The sequence below is a fragment of the Anolis carolinensis genome, unplaced genomic scaffold (genome assembly GCF_035594765.1).
Source record: "Anolis carolinensis isolate JA03-04 unplaced genomic scaffold, rAnoCar3.1.pri scaffold_14, whole genome shotgun sequence".
Classification (NCBI taxonomy): Eukaryota; Metazoa; Chordata; class Lepidosauria; order Squamata; family Dactyloidae; genus Anolis; species Anolis carolinensis.
The window spans coordinates 10,409,287-10,427,747 of record NW_026943825.1 but is presented as its reverse complement, the minus strand read 5'-3'; the positions used below and the strand labels follow the sequence as shown (position 1 = coordinate 10,427,747).

The window sequence follows — 18,461 nt, the reverse complement described above, 5'->3', positions numbered from 1 at the left end:
AGCAAATAAATAAATAAATAATCAACCTTTCAAGACCCCAATGAAGCCCAGACAGAGTTGAGGGTTGGACTATACATCCCAGGTTCAATTCCTAGCTCAGTTATTCAGCAGCCTTGCGGGGAATCTTATTATCATTATTATTATTATTATTATGAGCCCCCGTGGCCTAGTGGATTAAAGCCTTGGGACTAGAAGGTTGGGTTTCTGACATGAAGGCTGCCAGGTTCGAATCCAACCCGGGGACAGCGCGGATGAGTTCCCTCTGTCAGCTCCAGCTCCATGCGGGGACATGAGAGAAGCCTCCCACAAGGATGGTAAAAATATCAAAACATCTGGGCAAAACCCTGGGCAAAGTCCTTGCAGACGGCCAATTCTCTCACACCAGAAGCAACTCAGGTTGCTCCTGACACGAAAAAAAATTATTATATTTATTTATACCCTGTTTTATCTCCCCAAAGGGGACTCAAAGCGGCTTGACATAAAAGCATTAGTGTATCATTTAAAATATACAAATATGCAGTAACTTTGCCACCTGACCTACCTCTCAGGGCAGTTAATCGATCATGTATGTTTCCATGAGCTGGAAGAGATCAAGTCGGGAATGAGTTCAAAATATAAACAAACTTTCTATGTTTGAGAGAGCAATTTTAAGAATCCCAGGCCAAGAGGACACACCACTGGGAACTATTTTTATCCAACTGCGTTCCTGCAGAAAAATAAAGGAACAAGGAGGAAATATTTGCCGCTTTCCTGCTGCTAAAAGCCCTCTCTGAAATCCATGGGGGGTCTCCATAACAGTGGGCTTGGCAAAGGGGATGAAGGGGCATTGCCAATGAAATGTATTGCCCTACCTAGCAGGAAATGGGACACCAAAAAAAAAACACAAAAGAAGGCATGCGAGAACTTCGCTCTTGAAAAGATTTCAGCTTAAAGACAGACCACTGCATGACAAAACACACAGGAAGCGCTGCTTTTGTGCTGGAAGCTGTCCTATAAAGGGAGTGGAGGGGAGGAGAGAATGAAAAGGGTCAAATGCAGAAAATGGGGGCACCTTCCAGCAGATAGAAAGAGCCCTCGGTCTGCTTGGCAGGCGGTTTATTTCGTTGCAAAGGGCTAGGAGAGACAGCCAAGATGTCCGCGGCTCCAGGCGACAGCTGCTCCACAGGCCATGCAGGTCTGCCACCCTTTCGACAGGTGCGTGACACCTGTTTCCAAAGCCTGAAAGCCAATGGGAGGAGAGAGGGGCAAAGAGGGTAAGAGACCCCCACCGCCGTCTTGGTGGGCTCTCTTCGATCCCAACTCTGCAACAGTCACAACAATCGAGGTGCAAAGTAAGATGGTACATTCCTTGGGAACAGAGGCCCGTCACTTTCATTGCTCAAGGGACGAGGAAGAGATCAAACCCCAGGAGGAGCAAAGCAAAGCAGAACCATCTTACTGTGTTCCTGCCAGGGATGGCCATTTTGTTCTACCAGCTCGGCAAGACCCGACACGCCAACCGTGCCAGGCTGGGAATCACAATTTACAGACAAACAACAAGGACGCAGGCTCCAACCAGCAATTCCATTTATATTAACTAGCTTGGGTACCTGCGCTGCCTGGGTTATTTGAAAAGATCATTTTTTAACTGTACAAAATGCATAAGGTTGTGGGTGAACTACAACTCATGTCATGCCAGGTTAACCCCCTGACACTCCATCAGTGGTTAAAGTTTGTTATCTTGGGCAACTTTGCTCTCTAGATGGTGTTAGTGTGCTCAGTGTGTGTAGGGTAAACTACAACTCCCACGATGGTGAGTCAGTCCCCTCAAACCCCTCTAGTATGTTTAGTTGGTCATGGAGGTTACGTGTGCCAAGTTTGGTCCCAGTCTATTGTCGGTGGGGTCACAGTGTCTCTGGATGTAGGTGAACTACAACTCCCAGAAATGAAGGTCAGTTCCCCCCAAACCCCTTCAGTATGTTTAGTTGGCCATAGGGGTTCTGTGTGCCAAGTTTGGTCCCAATCTATTGTCGGTGGGGTCACAGTGTCTCTGGATGTAGGTGAACCACAACTCCCAGAAATGAAGGTCAGTTCCCCTCCAAACCCCTTCAGTATGTCCAGTTGGTCATGGGGGTTCTGTGTGCCAAGTTTGGTCCTGGTCCATCATCGGTGGGGATCACAGTTTCTCTAGTTGTAGGTGAACTACAACTCTCAAAAATCAACCCCCCAGTAGTCAAATTTGGACATATCGGATATGTGTTCCAATTTGGGTCTATGCCCATTGTTGGTGGAGCCCAGAGTGCTCTTTGACTGTAGGTGAACTATATCCTAGTACAGTACCTACAACTCCCAAATGTCAAGGCCAATCCCCCCCCCCCAAATTCCTCAATTATATTCTGTTGGTCATGGGGGTTCTGTGTGCCAAATGTGATCCAAGTCCATTGTCAGTGGGGGTCACAGTGCTGTGTCTTGATGCAGGGTGAACTGCAACTTCCAACATGTGGAGTCAATCCCCCAAACTCCTCCAGTCTATTTAGTTGCTCCTCAGTTCTACTGTTTGTAATGCAGACACGAGTTGAAAAGTGTAGGAAAGGGTTAAGGGAGAGGCAGAGGGAAGGATCATGCAAACCCACACCAGAGTAAGGAACCCTGGGATGCCTGTTGTGGAGGAAAAACAGGAAATCTAGGAAGAAATTGTCCCCTTATGAAAGTCTTCACTTGGGTGGTGGGCAGGATGGTATTTATGGAGGACGTTGGCATGGCTCTTGGACAGGAACTCCGGTGGCGAAGTGCGTTAAAGCACTGAGCTGAAGACCGAAAGGTCCCAGGTTCAAATCCCGGGAGCGGTGTGAGCAGCCGCTGTTAGCTCCAGCTCCTGCCAACCTAGCAGTTCGAAAACATGCCAATGTGAGTAGATCAATAGGTACCTCTCCGGCGGGAAGGTAACGGAGCTCCATGCAGTCATGCCGGCCACATGACCTTGGAGGTGTCTACGGACAACGGCGGCTCTTTGGCTTAGAAATGGAGATGAGCACCAACCCCCAGAGTCAGACATGACTGGATTTAACGTCAAGGGAAACCTTTACCTTTACTATAGATTATCCAAGGCATTTTTGTAGTCAATGTTTTCAATATATCGTGATATTTTGGTGCTAAATTCATAAATACAGTAATTACAACATAGCATTACTGCATATGGAACTACCTTTTCTGTCAAATTTGTTGTATAACATGATGTTTTGGTGCTTTTTTAAGTTGTAAAATCATAACCTAATTTGATGTTTAATAGGCTTTTCCTTAATCCCTCCTGATTATCCAAGATATTCGCTTATCCAAGCTTCTGCCGGCCCGCTTAGCTTGGATAAGTGAGACTCTACTGTATTATTAACATTGAGGCTGGGTGGCCATCTGTCAGGGGTGCTTCACTTGTGCATTTGGTGTACAAAGGCAGAAGGAGGTTGGACTAAATATTATTTATTTATTTACATCATTTTTACCCCACCTTTCTCCCCGGGGGGGCTCAAGGCAGCTTACAATAAATAGGCAAAAATTCAGTGCCTAAAAACAGTGTACAAAACAACAATTCATATAAAAACGAATACAAAATAAAATCACATTATATAAAATTTTAAACAGATCCAAGATTAAAATCCATTCATCCAAAATCCTCAGCATAAATCTTGGAACAGGTCATGTAAAGTCCATGTTCTCATTCAGTAAAAACTTGTGTGCAGAACCGTGTCTTTAAGGCTTTCCTGAAGCCTAGGAGAGTTGGTATCTGCCGTATGTTGCTGGGGAGGGTGTTCCACAGCCGAGGAGCTGTTACTATTATTAGTGCTCGGTGGCCACCTGGCCAACTATAGTCCGGCCTTCCAACAGTCTGAGGGATCGTGAACTGGCCCCTAGTTTTAAAAGTTTGGGGACCCCTCTTCTAAAGCATAGCCCAAAGTCCCCCCGAGGGGACCAGGCTAGAAAAGGCTGGACTCAATCCTTGGCCCATTGGCAATTCTGGCATTCCCATCATCCTTCTTTATTCCCACAATCAAAATCTGTAGGAAGACAAGAGGGTTCCATACAGCAGACCAGAGATAACAAACCATGGCCCTTCCTGCCATTTCAACAGCTCCAATATTCCCGATTAAAACACAACTGTCGTTCCAGGCCTAGTCCCACTCTGGCAAGTAATTAAATCCCAGTGTCTTTAACAGAATTAAGCTCCCACCATCTGCTAACTTTAACCAAAACACCCAGAAGGCAGGGCTGGGTGGAGAGGGATGAGAGTAGCCTTATTTTAAGAAAGCAACATAAAACAGGAAGGCTGGCACTGGGGCGATTTAAACACACCGAAAACTCAGCCTTAGCAGCGCAAGAGATGGCAAGCTTGTAACAAGGACACTGTCTGATTTCCTTTTTCACCGAATCAAAGGCAGGCAAACATTGTTGACACAACCAAAAGATAACATCCCTATTAGACTGTAGCAATTCAAAGAACAAGAGGCAGATGGATAGTTTGAAAAACAAGTCCCTGCGAATAACAAGCAACAAAAATGACAATATCCCGCTTTTTTCCCAGTTGTAGAAGTCAAAGCAACTTTGTTGTGTCCCTTTGAATTGTTTTCAATTAATGGCAACCCTAAGGTGAATCTATCACAGGGTCTTCTTGGCAAGATTTGTTCAGAGGAGATTTGCCTTTGCCTTCCTCTAAGGGCTGAGACAGTGTTATTTATTATTAATTACCATATATATTCGAGTATAAGCCGACCCGAATATAAGCCAAGGCACCTAATTTTCCCACAAAACAACTGGGAAAACATTGACTCCCAGTATAAGCCGAGGGTGGTAAATTTCAGAAATAAAAATAGATACCAATAAAATTACATTAATTGAGGCATCAGTAGGTTAAATGTTTTTGAATATTTACATAAAGCTCAAATTTAAGATAAGACTGTCCAACTCTGATCAAATCATTATTCTCATCTTCTTCAATGTAAATGTGCTTATGTTGCTGCTGTTGTGCTTATGTATCCTTTTAATAATAATAGAGTAAAATAATACATGTAATAATAATAATAATAATAATACATAAAGGAAAATAATACAAGTAATAATAAACAGAGTAAAATAATAAATGCAATAATAATAATATCAGAGTGAAAAAATAAATGTATTATTAATAATAATGAAAACAGAGTAAAAGTAATGTAATAGTAACAACAATAATAGAGGAAAATAATAAATGTAATAATACCAATAATAATAGAAAAATAATAATAAATGTACCATATATTCTTGAGTATAAGCTGACCCAAATATAAGCCAACCAGGACCCTCACCCGAGTATAAGCCGAGGGGAGCTTTTTCAGTCTTTAAAAAAGGGCTGAAAAACTAGGCTTATACTCGAGTATATACAAGTATATTTCTTGGTATTATGTGTCTCTATTTGCGAAATATTGGAGGTGGGTGTTACCAAAAATATAGGAGAATGGCTGAAAGGAAGAAAAAAAAACCATCAGTGTCTTTGGATGTAGATGATGATATGTCTGGATGGAGCTGTGTTAGAGACCTTTATAATTATTATTATTATTATTATTATTATTATTATTATTATTTTATTTTTGTATTCTGCCTCCATCTCCCGAAAGGAACTCGGGGCGGCTCACATGGGGACAAGCCCAACAACACAAGTTAAAATACAGAGCAATCAATTAAAAGCATTATAATAACTACATAAAACAATAAAACACATCAACAGAATTAAAAACATGACAATAATAAAAACTAAACATTCAGAGGGTAAAAATTGTGTAGAACTCTGAATAGGGCGCCTAGGAGGCATAAGGGCGATCAAAAATAGGGGTGGAGGAACAAAGAAAACATTATTTTTCTTATTTATGATATCATTTTAATAATAATAATAATACATTAACAATTGGATTTGTGCAATTTTGAAATATTTCAGGACTCTGGATAAGGGATGCTACACCTACGTTTGGTTTGCCACACAATTGCCATAAGTTTAGAACAATTTAAATGCAAAGAAACAGATATACCATAATGGAATTGACTTTTTATTCGTTGTTGTTATAGTTGGATTTTTTATGGTTTAATGTATTGTCTTGCTTAATGTAATTGTTTTGTATAATGTCGATTTTACTGTGTTTTTATTTAAATATGTTTTAATTGTTCTACTTTGTCTAGTATTTTCGGGCTTTTGCCCTGTGTTGGCTGCCCCGAGTCCCTGCCGGGAGATGGTGGCGGGATAGAAAAATAAAGTTACTTACTTACTTACTTACTTGGATTTAACAATGGCTTTATTATTCTGATAGCTTAATTAATTTTCACTTAGACATAGCAGACATTTCATTGTGTTATTATTACATTTATTATTTTTCTCTATTATTGTTGCTACTATTACATTTATTTTACTCTATTTTTATTATTATTAATACATTTATCATTTCACTCTGATCTTATTATTATAATTGCATTTATTATTTTACTCTATTTATTATTACATGTAAGGAGCCCCGGTGGCGAAGTGCATTAAAGCGCTGAGCTGCTGAACTTGCAGACCGAAAGGTTCCAGGTTCAAATCCCGGGAGTGGAGTGAGCCCCCACTGTTAGCTCCAGCTCCTGCCAACCTAGCAGTTCGAAAACATGCAAATGTGAGTAGATCAATAGGTACCGCTCCAGCAGGAAGATAACGGCTCTCCATGCAGTCATGCCAACGGCCACATGACCTTGGAGGTGTCTACGGACAACGCCGGCTCTTCAGCTTAGAAATGGAGATGAGCACCAACCCACAGAGTCAGACAAGACTGGACTTAACGTCAGGGGAAACCTTTACCTTTTATTATTACATGCAATATTTTCCGGTATTTTTATTATTATTATTATTATTATTATTATTATTATTATTATTATTATTATTACATGTATTATTTTACTCTATTATTATTATTTAAAGGATACATAAGCACATTTACATTGAAGAAGATGAGAATAATGATTTGATCAGAGCTGGACAGTCTCATCTTAAATTTGAGCTTTATGTAAATATTCAAAAACATTTAACCTACTGATGGCTCAATTAATGTAATTTTATTGGGATCTATTTTTATTTCTGAATTTTACCACCCTCGGCTTATACTGGAGTCAATGTTTTCCCAGTTTTTTTGTGGTAAAATTAGGTGCCTCGGCTTATATTTGGGTCAGCTTATACTCAAATATATACGGTAAGTGTGCAGTCAAGACATCAAGTTATTGATGAGGAAGGACAGACAAGGAAAGGAAGTTCGTTTTTGCCTGAAGCAGGGTTTTGTCTCTCTCCGCTGTAAACTACTGAGTGTGAATTCTTTTTCCACATTGAACTCAGTTTGAAGCAGTTACAAACAAATTGAAGACAATGGAGGGAAGTGGGAGGAAGAGAAAGAAACTGGGGCATTTTAAAAACAGATGAGAATGTGGGAAGGGAGAGGATGTCCCTACCAATTGGGACAATTACAGAATATTTTATTATTGTAGTCTGCTTTCACAGAATCATAAGAATTAGAAGAGACCCCAAAGGCCATCCAGCCCAACCCCATTGTGCCTTCATGCAGGAAAAGCACAATCAAAGCACTCATGGATATTCAAACCCTATTACATATAATAGTATAGTAAAATGGTGTCAAATTGCAAAGTCAAGGTTCGCTTTTTGGAAAAAGATATTGAAATATTTTCCATCCACAGATGGTTGAATTTATGGAGGGCCGCCAGTATGTATGTTTATATATGTATATGTGCATACACACTTGGGAACTCTGAAGACAAATGGTTTTATATACATGGACAGATTATTAGAAACAGATGGCGTTTTAGCAAACAGATAGGGAGGTAACTGATCAAATAAGCAATTATTACAGGTAGACGATTAAATGGATAGGTATTGCAGATGCACAATAGAGAAGATTTTAAAAGTCTTCTTTGTGGAGCGAAAAAGCAGGGTATAAATAATAATATTAAGTAAAAGCAAACATCTAAGTTTTTTCTGGATTTTGGAAGGATGTAGTTCTATAAACACATACACATATATAAATATAAGCCATCCAGTTCTTAAGCATCAATTTTAAATGCGTGTCCTTTGTTTATTCTCTGTATTTTACTATGCATTTATCTTTTATAGAAATAAATTTTAACGTGTATTTGTAGAATTTTTTACAATGTTTATATACTTTAGCCACGAGGAGAGGCAGATTAAGAAATAAAATTATGATTATTATTATTGTATAAATGGCGATAGATTAATTTGATAGATATTATCAAATATACTGTGTATATATTCATATAGAGATTTATATTCTCATATTCTCAATACAAACATATATATGCCGCCATATAGATAGATAGTCATATATATAATACCGTAGTATATTACTACAAATACACAAATATATATGTGGTCATACTGACACACATTTGGATATATGCTCAGCTATTTTCCTTGATAATCACACCAATAGCTATTGATACAAATATGTATTGTATTTATAGTAACATAAACACACGCACACATACATTTTCATAGGGTTAGCTATTCATAAACATTTTAGTGATGTTCTAACCCACCTTGCTTCTGACACGATTAAAAAAACCATGAGGATAAATAATAATAATAATAATAATAATAATAATAATAATAATAATAATACAGTATAGTAACACAAACACACACACACACACACATATATATGGTTAGTTATTCATGTAAATATCTATAGAATATTCATATGGTTGACTATTCATGCAAATATTTATAGAATATCATTTTTAATATATACATATATATATATACACATACATACACACACACACACACACAGTAACAAAAACACACACACATATATGTTTAGTTATTCATGCAAATATCTATAGAATATTTATAGTTGGCTATCATGCAAATATTTATAGACTATATATATATATATACACACACATTATTATTATTATTATTATTATTATTATTATCATCATTATTACTCTGCTAGCTCTCCCTAAAGGGGACTCAAAGCAGCTTGGGGAACCTTCATATTGTTATTACTATTATTACTAAATATACCCTGTTTTATCTCCCTAAACGGGATGAAAAGTGGCCTGGGGATCTACATATGGTTGGCTATCATGCAAATGTTTACTGAATATATATAGAGAGAGGGAGGGGGGAGAGAGAGAGCATGAATATGATGATGATGGTGATGATTACTATTACTATTATACCCTGTTTTATCTCCGTAAAAGGGACCTACATATGGCTGGTTATCATGCAAATATTTAGAGACTATAGTTATATAGATATATATACACACACATATGATTGGCTATTCAAATATCTATAGTATATAGTAATATATATATTTACTAGCTGTGCCCGGCCACATATTGCTGTGGCATTGTCTGGTGGTGTTGGTGAGAACTTGTTGAGGTAGTGGTGGTATTGAATGTCTGTTGTATGGTTGTCTTTATGTTTAGTATGCATTTGGTTGCTTGTGTACTGTGAAAGTGGTGAGGGTAGAGAGGGTCTACGTCCCTGTGTAGTATTGTATAGTATTTATACGTTGTCCATGTGTTGTGAATGCTTGGATTGTGTCCTGCTGCATAGTAGAAAGGGTTGGGCTGGATGGCCCTTAGGGGTCTCTTCAAATTCTTGGATTCTATGCTATCATTATTATTATTATTATTATTATTATTATTATTATTATTATTATTATTATTATTATATCATCTTCATCATCATTATTATGTAGAGGCTGGATGGCTATCTGTCAGGAGTGCTTGGATTGTGTCCTCCTGCACGGAAGAAGGAAGTTGATCTGGATGATCCTTAGGGATCAATCCAAACCTTAGGATTGTATGTTGTTGTTGTTGTTATTATTATTATTAGTAGTAGTAGTATTGAGAGGCTGGGTGGCCATCTGTTGGGAGTGCTTGGATTGTCTCCTGCATGGCAGAATTGGGTTGGACTGGATGGCCTTTAGGGGTGTCCCCAAACTATCTGATGCTATGATTCGATGTGTATTATTATTGTGCAGATATTGGATGGCCATCTGTCAGGAGTGGTTGGACTGTGTTCTCCTGCATGATATAAGGAAGTTGAACTGGATGATCCTTAGGGGTATCTGCTAACCTTAGGATTGTATGATCTTCTTATTCTTATTATTATTGAGAGGCTGGCTGGCCATCTGTTGGGAGTGCTTGGATTGTATTGTCCAATGGCGGAGTTGGGTTGGACTGGATGGCCTTTAGGGGTCTCTCCTAACTGTCTGATTCTATGATTCGATTTGTATTATTACTGTGCAGATCTTGAATGGCCATCTGTCAGAAGTGCTTGGTTTGTGTCGTCCTGAATGGTAGAAGGAAGTTGAACTGGATGGTCCTTAGGGGTGTCTCCTAACCTTATGATTGTATATTATTATTATTATTATTATTATTATTATTATTATTATTATTATTGAGAGGCTGGGTGGCCATTTATTTATTTAATTTATTTACAGTATTTATATTCCGCCCTTCTCACCCCGAAGGGAACTCAGGACGGATAACATTATAACACACATAGGGCAAACATTCAATGCCCATAAACACATCAAACAGAGACAGAGAGAGACACGCAGAGGCAAGTTAACCTTCTTCTGAGGGGATGTTCGATTCTGGCCACAGGGGGGAGCAGCTGCTTCATCATCCACACTGACGGCACTTCCTCATTCCAGGTCGTAAATTAGTTAATCTTGCCTCCCCACTTTAGTGGTACCTTATCTCCTACTTGATAGATGCAACTATCTTTCGGGTTGCTAGGTCAGCAACGAGCAGGGGCTATTTTTTATTTTTAATTGACGGGTGCTCACCCCGCCACGGGCTGGCCTCGAACTCATGACCTCATGGTCAGAGTGATTTAAGGCAGCTGCTCAACAGCTGCGCCACAGCCCGGCCATCTGTTGGGCGTGCTTAGATTGTGTCCTCCATGGCAGAATTGGGTTGGACTGGATTACCACAGTAATTATTTCATATTACAGTAGAATCTCACTTATCCAACATTCGCTTATCCAGTGTTCTGGATTATCCAATGCAGTCTGCCTTTTAGTAGTCAATGTTTTTGTAGTCAATGTTTTAAATTCATTGCGATATTTTGGTGCTAAATTTGTAAATACAGTAATTATAACATAGCATTACTGAGCATTGAACTACTTTTTCTGTCAAATTTGTTGTATAACAAAATGTTTGGTGCTTAATTTGTATAATCATTACCTAATTTGATGTTTAATCAGCTTTTTCTGAATCCCTTCTTATTATCCAACATATTCACTTATCCAACGTTCTGCCGGCCTGTTTATGTTGGATAAGTGAGACTCTACTGTATATTTATAATCTTATATTATCTGTTTAGAACTGGATTATATGAGGCCCCTTCTTCACAGCTGTATAAAATGCACACTGAAGTGGATTATATGGCAGTGTGGAGTCAAGATAATCCAGTTCAAAGCAGATAATATAAGATTACTAGCTGTGCCCGGCCACGCGTTGCTGTGGCAAAGTGGTGGTGGTATCTGTTAAAACTTGTTGTGGAATTTTTATTTGACGTTATTTGTATTTTTTAAAATTAATTTTATTGTCACTTATCTTTTTTATTTATTATATTTTATTATTTTGTTGTATTATTTTAGTCATTTTGTTATAGTATTTTATTGTATTAATTATTTTAGTGTTTTTTATAATTTTTTATTGTATTATTTGTATTTATTTTTTATCATTATTTTATTAACACTGGGCTGAGTGGGTTGCTAGGAGACCAAGTGGGCGGAGCTTAGCCTTCTAACTGGCAGCAATTGGATAAAAACAATTATTCCTCTCCCTCTAATTAGGAATTTATTTTTCTTTTCTTTTTGTTGTATCAACCTAGAGGCATGGATGAGGGGTTGTGATGTCAATTTTCGAGGTTGTGGGGTGTTTACTTTTGTTGTTTTGTCCGCTGCCGTGATGCCATCACTCTTTTATATATATAGATAAATGGGTAATATAGCTGTGTGGAAGGGCCTTGAGTCTACACTGCCATATAATCCAGTTAAAATCAGATAATCTGTATCTTATAGGCAGTGTGGAAGAGGCCTGAGGCCTAACTGTGCCTGTCCCCTGGGCTGAGTAGGTTGCTAGGAGACCAAGTTGGCAGAGCTTAGCCTTCTAACTGGCAGCAACTGGATAAAAACAATTATTTTTCTCCCTCTAATTAGGACTTTATTTTTTGTACGAACGTAGAGGCATGGATGAGGGGTTGTGTTGGCAAGTTTAGTGTTTCTGGGATGTGTAGTTTTGTTGTTTTGTCCTAGGCCGAAATTTTTTTTATCCTTTTTTATATATAGATAGATAGATATACAGACATATATCTATAGTATATAGCAGGCATGGGCCAACTCGGGCCCTCCAGGTGTTTTGGACTACAACTCCCACAATTCCTAACAACCTACCGGCTGTTAGGAATTGTGGGAGTTGTAGTCCAAAACACCTGGAGGGCCCGAGTTGGCCCAAGCCTGAGGTTCCTGCAAAGCTCCTCTTCCCCTCCCCCACACGGGAGCCTAGGCCCCTCCCCTCCCCCCGAAGGGCCAGAGGCCTACCTGCGCGGCTCCGTCCTCCCTGCGGGGTCCGAGGCCCGTCCCAGCCCGGTCTCCCAGCGTCTCCGAGGCCCTGCTCCGGGGAGCAACCTCCCTCTTTCCCTGGGCCGCTTCCTTCTTCGAAGAGCCCCCACCTCCACGCGCGCCTCGCTCGGCCTCGCGCCTCCGCATTGGCTGTGACGCCTGCCACTCCTGTTGCTCTCAAGCCCCATTGGTCTGCGGGAACGCCAGTCACTACAAAGCCCCACCTACTCACCCTCCGGTTGGATATCTTAAAGAGGTTCCTTCGGCATCTCTTTGAGCATTTCCAGTGGCCAAGCGGCCTGCCGCTCAAAGACAAAATCCCCGCCTTATCCGCTTTCCCACCTCTTGCAATTCAATTGGTTGAAGACGGTCAAAATCCCCGCCTTAGCCGCTTTCTATTGGGCATCGACTCCTTTCCCACCTCATCGCACGCCATTGGCTGTGATCGCTCTAACGTCACTCATTTCATTATGTCACTCACATCAACACCTGCAATTCAATTGGTTGAAGGCAGCCAGGAAGGCGGAGCTTTTAAATTTATTGGCAGCTTGCTTTGAGGGAAGCAGGTGAACAAACTGAAAGGACAGAGTAAGGGGGTGGGCATTTCTCTCTCTCTGTCAGCCATTGGTGAGCAATCTTGTCACTCAAGATAGGCAACTTAAATCCCGATGTCGCATTCCTATTGGCAGAATTGCTGGACTCAAGGCGGGAGTTAGACCTGCCACTCAAAATACTAACCCGCCCCCTGGGAAATCTCAGCCTTCGCTCTAGATGTGTTTGTTTCAGGGATCGCAAAGGCTTCTGGGAGAGTGGACATGCTGATGTTTTTGGAGCAGTACCAATCAGAATTAAGGCATCACTAAAAGTAGGTTAGTTTTAATTTAATTGCCCCATCAGTGTTTAACATTAACACTGCCAGAAGGGACAGAGAGTTTCATCTATGCAAACGATCGTGCAATCACCGCCCAAGCTGAGAGCTTTGCAGTGGTTGAAAAGAAGCTCTCCAAAGCTCTCACTGCCTATTACAGGGAAAACTAGCTGATTCCTAGTCCATCTAAAACACAGATTAAGAACAAAGCATCTCGAGCCCTGAGGATGACTTGGGAAGGAATCCCACTGAAGCGATCCAGAGTCACCCGCAGAACAATAACACGCCACTCAGGGTTGCAGAACAAAAAATACAGGAACTTTACTGATTCCAAGAAATCAAAAACAGTAGTACAGTAGAGTCTCACTTATCCAACATAAACGGGCCGGCAGAACGTTGGATAAGTGAATATATTGGATAATAAGGAGGGATTAAGGAAAAGCCTATTAAACATCAAATTAGGTTATGATTTTACAAATTAAGCACCAAAACATCATGTTGTACAACAAATTTGACAGAAAAAGTAGTTCAATATGCAGGAATGCTGAGGAGTAGTAATTACTGTATTTATGAATTTAGCACCAAAATATCACGATGTATTGAAAACATTGACTACAAAAATGCCTTGGATAATTGAGAACCTTGGATAAGCGAGTCTTGGATAAGTGAGACTACTGTATTTACAATGGTCCCTCTGATTACTTACAGAAGTCCACACTCATAAATGATCCTTTCTCAGTCCACAAATCTGCTTCAGAGAAGAATACAGTCCTGGTTCTTCTCCCGCTTTTCTCAGCAGCAAACAGGCCTCAAAATAGCAAGGCCTCTCTGAGTAGTAGTAGTAGTAATAATAATAATAATAGGTAAAGGTAAAGGTTTCCCCTGATGTTAAGTCCAGCCGTGTCCGACTCTGGGGGTTGGTGCTCATCTCCATTTCTAAGCCAAAGAGACGGCGTTGTCCGTAGACACTTCCAAGGTCATGTGGCCACTGGCATGACTGCATGGAGCGCCGTTACGTATTGATCTACTCACATTTGCATGTTTTCGAACTGAGGCGGGAGGTTAAAGAACCCCAGGAAATGCCATATATGGGCAGAGATGGCGACGGCTAGCGACCCGGGTGCATAAGCTCACAGAAACATGTGATTTCTGGGAAATCACGTGTTTCTGAAGAAATGAAAGCTAAAGATAAACAAACTGCGCGTGCGCACGCAGGCGCTCTGAGTGATTGTGAAAACGACACAGAAAGAGTGCGCCCGGGCCGCTGGTCAGCGCTGATTGGATGCAAGTCGAGCCGCGTCACAACTCTAAGCCAATGAATTTGCTTGTGGGCGGGCATAACCCGAACCCTGTAATGTGTATAAATATTTACTCAGCCCACCGCTGGGGGTTCTCCCTTTGGGAAGCACCGTGTTGTGCTAGGGGGAACCCCAGCGGCCGCTTGCCAATAAACTGTTTTTCTTGGAAAGACTCCAGTTGTCCGTCTTCAATTCCTCCCACTGCGCTCGCAAGGACTGTAGCACAAAGGTTCCGCTACAGAACTGCTAGGTTAGCAGAAGCTGGAGCTAACAGCAGGCGCTCACTCCACTCCCCGCATTCGAACCTGCGACCTTTTGGTCTGCAAGTTCAGCAGCTCAGCGCTTTAACACACTGCGCCACCGGGGCTCCAATAATAATAATAATAATAATAAACTTTATTTCTAGACTGCCCTCTCTTCCCAGAGGGACTCAGGCACACATTCAATGCCACAATTTCTCCATTAATATCAAAAGTATAAAATTACAATAACATACACACAGAGAGTGCACAGCTCTCTTTACCAGTAGTACTCAGTGAGCACTGAAAACTTGTCCAAACTGGTTCTGCAGCAGCAGAACAGAAACAGTATCAAAATCAGGGTTGTTGTTTGTTTTCCGGGCTGTATGGCCATGTTATAGAAGCATTCTCTCCTGACGTTTCGCCCACATCTATGGCAGGCATCCTCAGAGGTTGTGAGGTATGGAGAAACTAGGCAAGGAAGGTTTATATATATCTGTGGATATCTGTGGACTATATATAGTCCAGGATGAAAGAAGAACTCTTTGTCAGTTGGAGGCCAGTGTGAATGTTGTAATCAATCACCTTAATTAGCATTGAATAGCTTCATCTCCTGGCTTCTTCCTGCCTGGGGGAATCCTTTGTTCAGAGTTATTAGCTGCTCCTGGTTCCCATGTCTGGAGCTCCTCTGTTTTCAGAGTGTTGCTTCTTATTTACTGTTCTGATTTTTGAGGTTTTTTTAATACTGGGAGCCAGATTTTGTTCATTTCAAGGTTTCCTCCTTTCTGTTGAAGTTGTCCACGTGCTTGTGAATTTCAATGGCTTCTCTGTGTCGTTTTACATGATAGTTGTTGAGTGGTCAAGCATTTCTGCATTCTCAAATAATATACTGCGTCCAGGTTCGTTCATCAAGTGCTCTGCTATGGCTGAGTTCTCTGGTTGAGTGAGTCTGCAGTGCAAGTCTACATCGTCGTCGTCTCACTCGTTCAGTCGTTTTCGACTCTTCGTGACCTCATGGACCAGTCCAGGCCAGAGCTCCCTGTCGGCCGTCACCGCCCCCAGTTCCTCCAAGGTCAAGCCAGTCCCTTCAAGGATACCGTCCATCCATCTCGCCCTTGGTCGGCCTCTCTTCCTTTTTCTTTCCATTTTCCCCAGCATTGTGATCTTCTCCAAGCTTTCCTGTCTCCTCATGATGTGGCCAAAATACTTCATCTCTGCCTCTCATCTCCTTCCCTCCAGTGAGCAGCCACTGGGCATTATTTCCTGGAGGATGGACTGGGTGGATCTTCTTGCCAAGGTCCAAGGCACTCTCAGGATTTTCCTCCAGCACCAGAGTTCAAAAGCGTCTCTCTTCCTTCGCTCAGCCTTCCTTAGGGTCCAGCTCTCACATCCATAGGTTACTATGGGGAATACCATTGCTTTCACTATGCGGACCTTCGTGGCCAGTGTGATGTCTCTGCTCTTCACTATTTTGTCCAGGTTGGCCATTGCTCTCCTCCCAAGAAGGAAACGTCTTCTGATTTCCTGGCTACAGTCTGCATCTGCAGTGATCTTTGCACCTAGAAATATAAAGTCTGTCACTGCCTCCACGTTTTCTCCCTCTGTTTGCCAGTTGTCAATCGGTCTGGTTGCCATGATTTTGGTTTTCTTGACGTTTAACTGCAACCCAGCTCTTGCACTTGAGTGGTATCATCTGCATACCTAAGGTTGTTCATGTTTCTTCCAGCAATTTTAACTCCGACCTTGGATTCCTCAACCCCCGCACGTCGCATGATGTGTTCTGCGTACAAGTTGAATAGGGAGGGTGAGAGGATGCAGCCCAGCCGCACTCCTTTCCCAATCTGGAACCAGTCTGTTGTTCTGTGGTCTGTTCTGACTGTGGCTACTTGGTCTTTATACAGATTTCTCAGGAGACAGGCAAGGTCACTTGGTATCCCCAGACCACCAAGAACATGCCACAGTTTGTTATGGTCCACACAGTCGAAGGCTACATAGGGACCACGAAAAGCAGCATTGCCCAAACACGAGACAAAGAACATGAAAGGCACTGCAGACTCACTCAACCAGAGAAATCAGCTGCGGGAAGGGATGGCCGGCTGGTTGAGGACGCAAGCGGCAGAGTTTTGTGGGGAAGGAGTTGCCAAGCTCATTCATCGCTATGAGAAGTGCCTAGATTTGAATGGTGACTATGTTGAGAAGTGGTATTTGCGTGTAACTTTCAACTGCATGTGGTAAATGTTTTCTCTTATACTTTGTTCATTTTTAATTCCAAAACATAATCTACTTTCTGGATAACCCTCGTACATTTTAAAGCAGGGGTCCTCAAACTTTTTAAGTGGAGAGCCGATTCACAGTTCCTGAGACTGTTGGAGGGCCGGACTATGAAGTAGTCAAAAATTAGGATTGTTGTTGTGTGCCTTCAAGTCATTTCAGACTTAGGTCAACCCTAAGTTTAAAGTTTAGGACAGAGGCCAGGTAAGTGACCTTTGAGGGCCACATCCGGCCCATAGGCCTTAGTTTGGGGACCCCTGATCTAGATGATCTCATAAGACCATAGGTAAACAAAGAGACCTCCAAAGACCGTCTAGACGATCTCATAAGACCATAGGTAAACAAAGAGACCTCCAAAGACCATCTAGATCAGAGGTCCCCAAACTTTTTAAACAGGGGGCCAGTTCACGATCCTTCGGACCATTGGAGGGCCGGACTATAGTTGGCTACCGAGCAATAATAATTTATTTATTTATTATTTATTTACAGTATTTATATTCCGCCCTTCTCACCCCGAAGGGGACTCAGGGCGGATCACATTATAACACACATAGGGCAAACATTCAATGCCCATAAACACATCAAACAGAGATTGAGAGACACACGCAGAGGCAAGTTAACCTTCTTCTGAGGGGATGTTCGATTCTGGCCACAGGGGGGAGCAGCTGCTTCATCATCCACACTGACGGCACTTCCTCATTCCAGGTCGTAAATTAGTTAATCTTGCCTCCCACTTTATAAGTGGTACCTTATCTCCTACTTGATAGATGCATCTATCTTTCGGGTTGCTAGGTCAGCAACGAGCAGGGGCTATTTTTTATTTTTAATTAACGGGTGCTCACCCCGCCACGGGCTGGCCTCGAACTCATGACCTCATGGTCAGAGTGATTTAAGGCAGCTGCTCAACAGCTGCGCCACAGCCCGGCCCCAATAATAATAATAATAATAATAATAACAATAACAATAATAATAAATAAGAGGGTTGGAAGAGACCCTTTGGGCCATTGAGTCCAATCCCCCTTTGTCTTTGTGCACCGAAAGCACAAGCAAAGCACCCCTGACAGATGTCCACCCAGCCTCAATGTTAATAATAATAATAATAATAATAATAATGGTTGTAAGAGAAGATGGGACCTCTTGGGTC

General features: G+C 41.4%; 2 protein-coding genes across 3 annotated transcripts in view; one reads left to right on the top strand and one right to left on the bottom strand.

Moving 5' to 3' along the window:
* Positions 1-12,743, bottom strand: part of znf687 (zinc finger protein 687) — a 47,783-nt gene extending 35,040 nt beyond the window's left edge. The window contains exons 1-2 of one of the 2 annotated variants that reach the window (XM_062965155.1): positions 12,621-12,743; positions 542-580 (exon numbers count right to left, since the gene is read on the bottom strand). The gene's annotated coding sequence lies outside the window, so the exon portion shown is untranslated. The remainder of the gene's footprint in view (positions 1-541; positions 581-12,620) is intronic. The other variant, XM_062965154.1, reaches the window with a different exon arrangement.
* A 621-nt stretch (positions 12,744-13,364) lies between these two features.
* Positions 13,365-18,461, top strand: part of LOC134294334 (uncharacterized) — a 30,317-nt gene continuing 25,220 nt past the window's right edge. The window contains exon 1 of the mRNA XM_062965090.1: positions 13,365-13,506. The gene's annotated coding sequence lies outside the window, so the exon portion shown is untranslated. The remainder of the gene's footprint in view (positions 13,507-18,461) is intronic.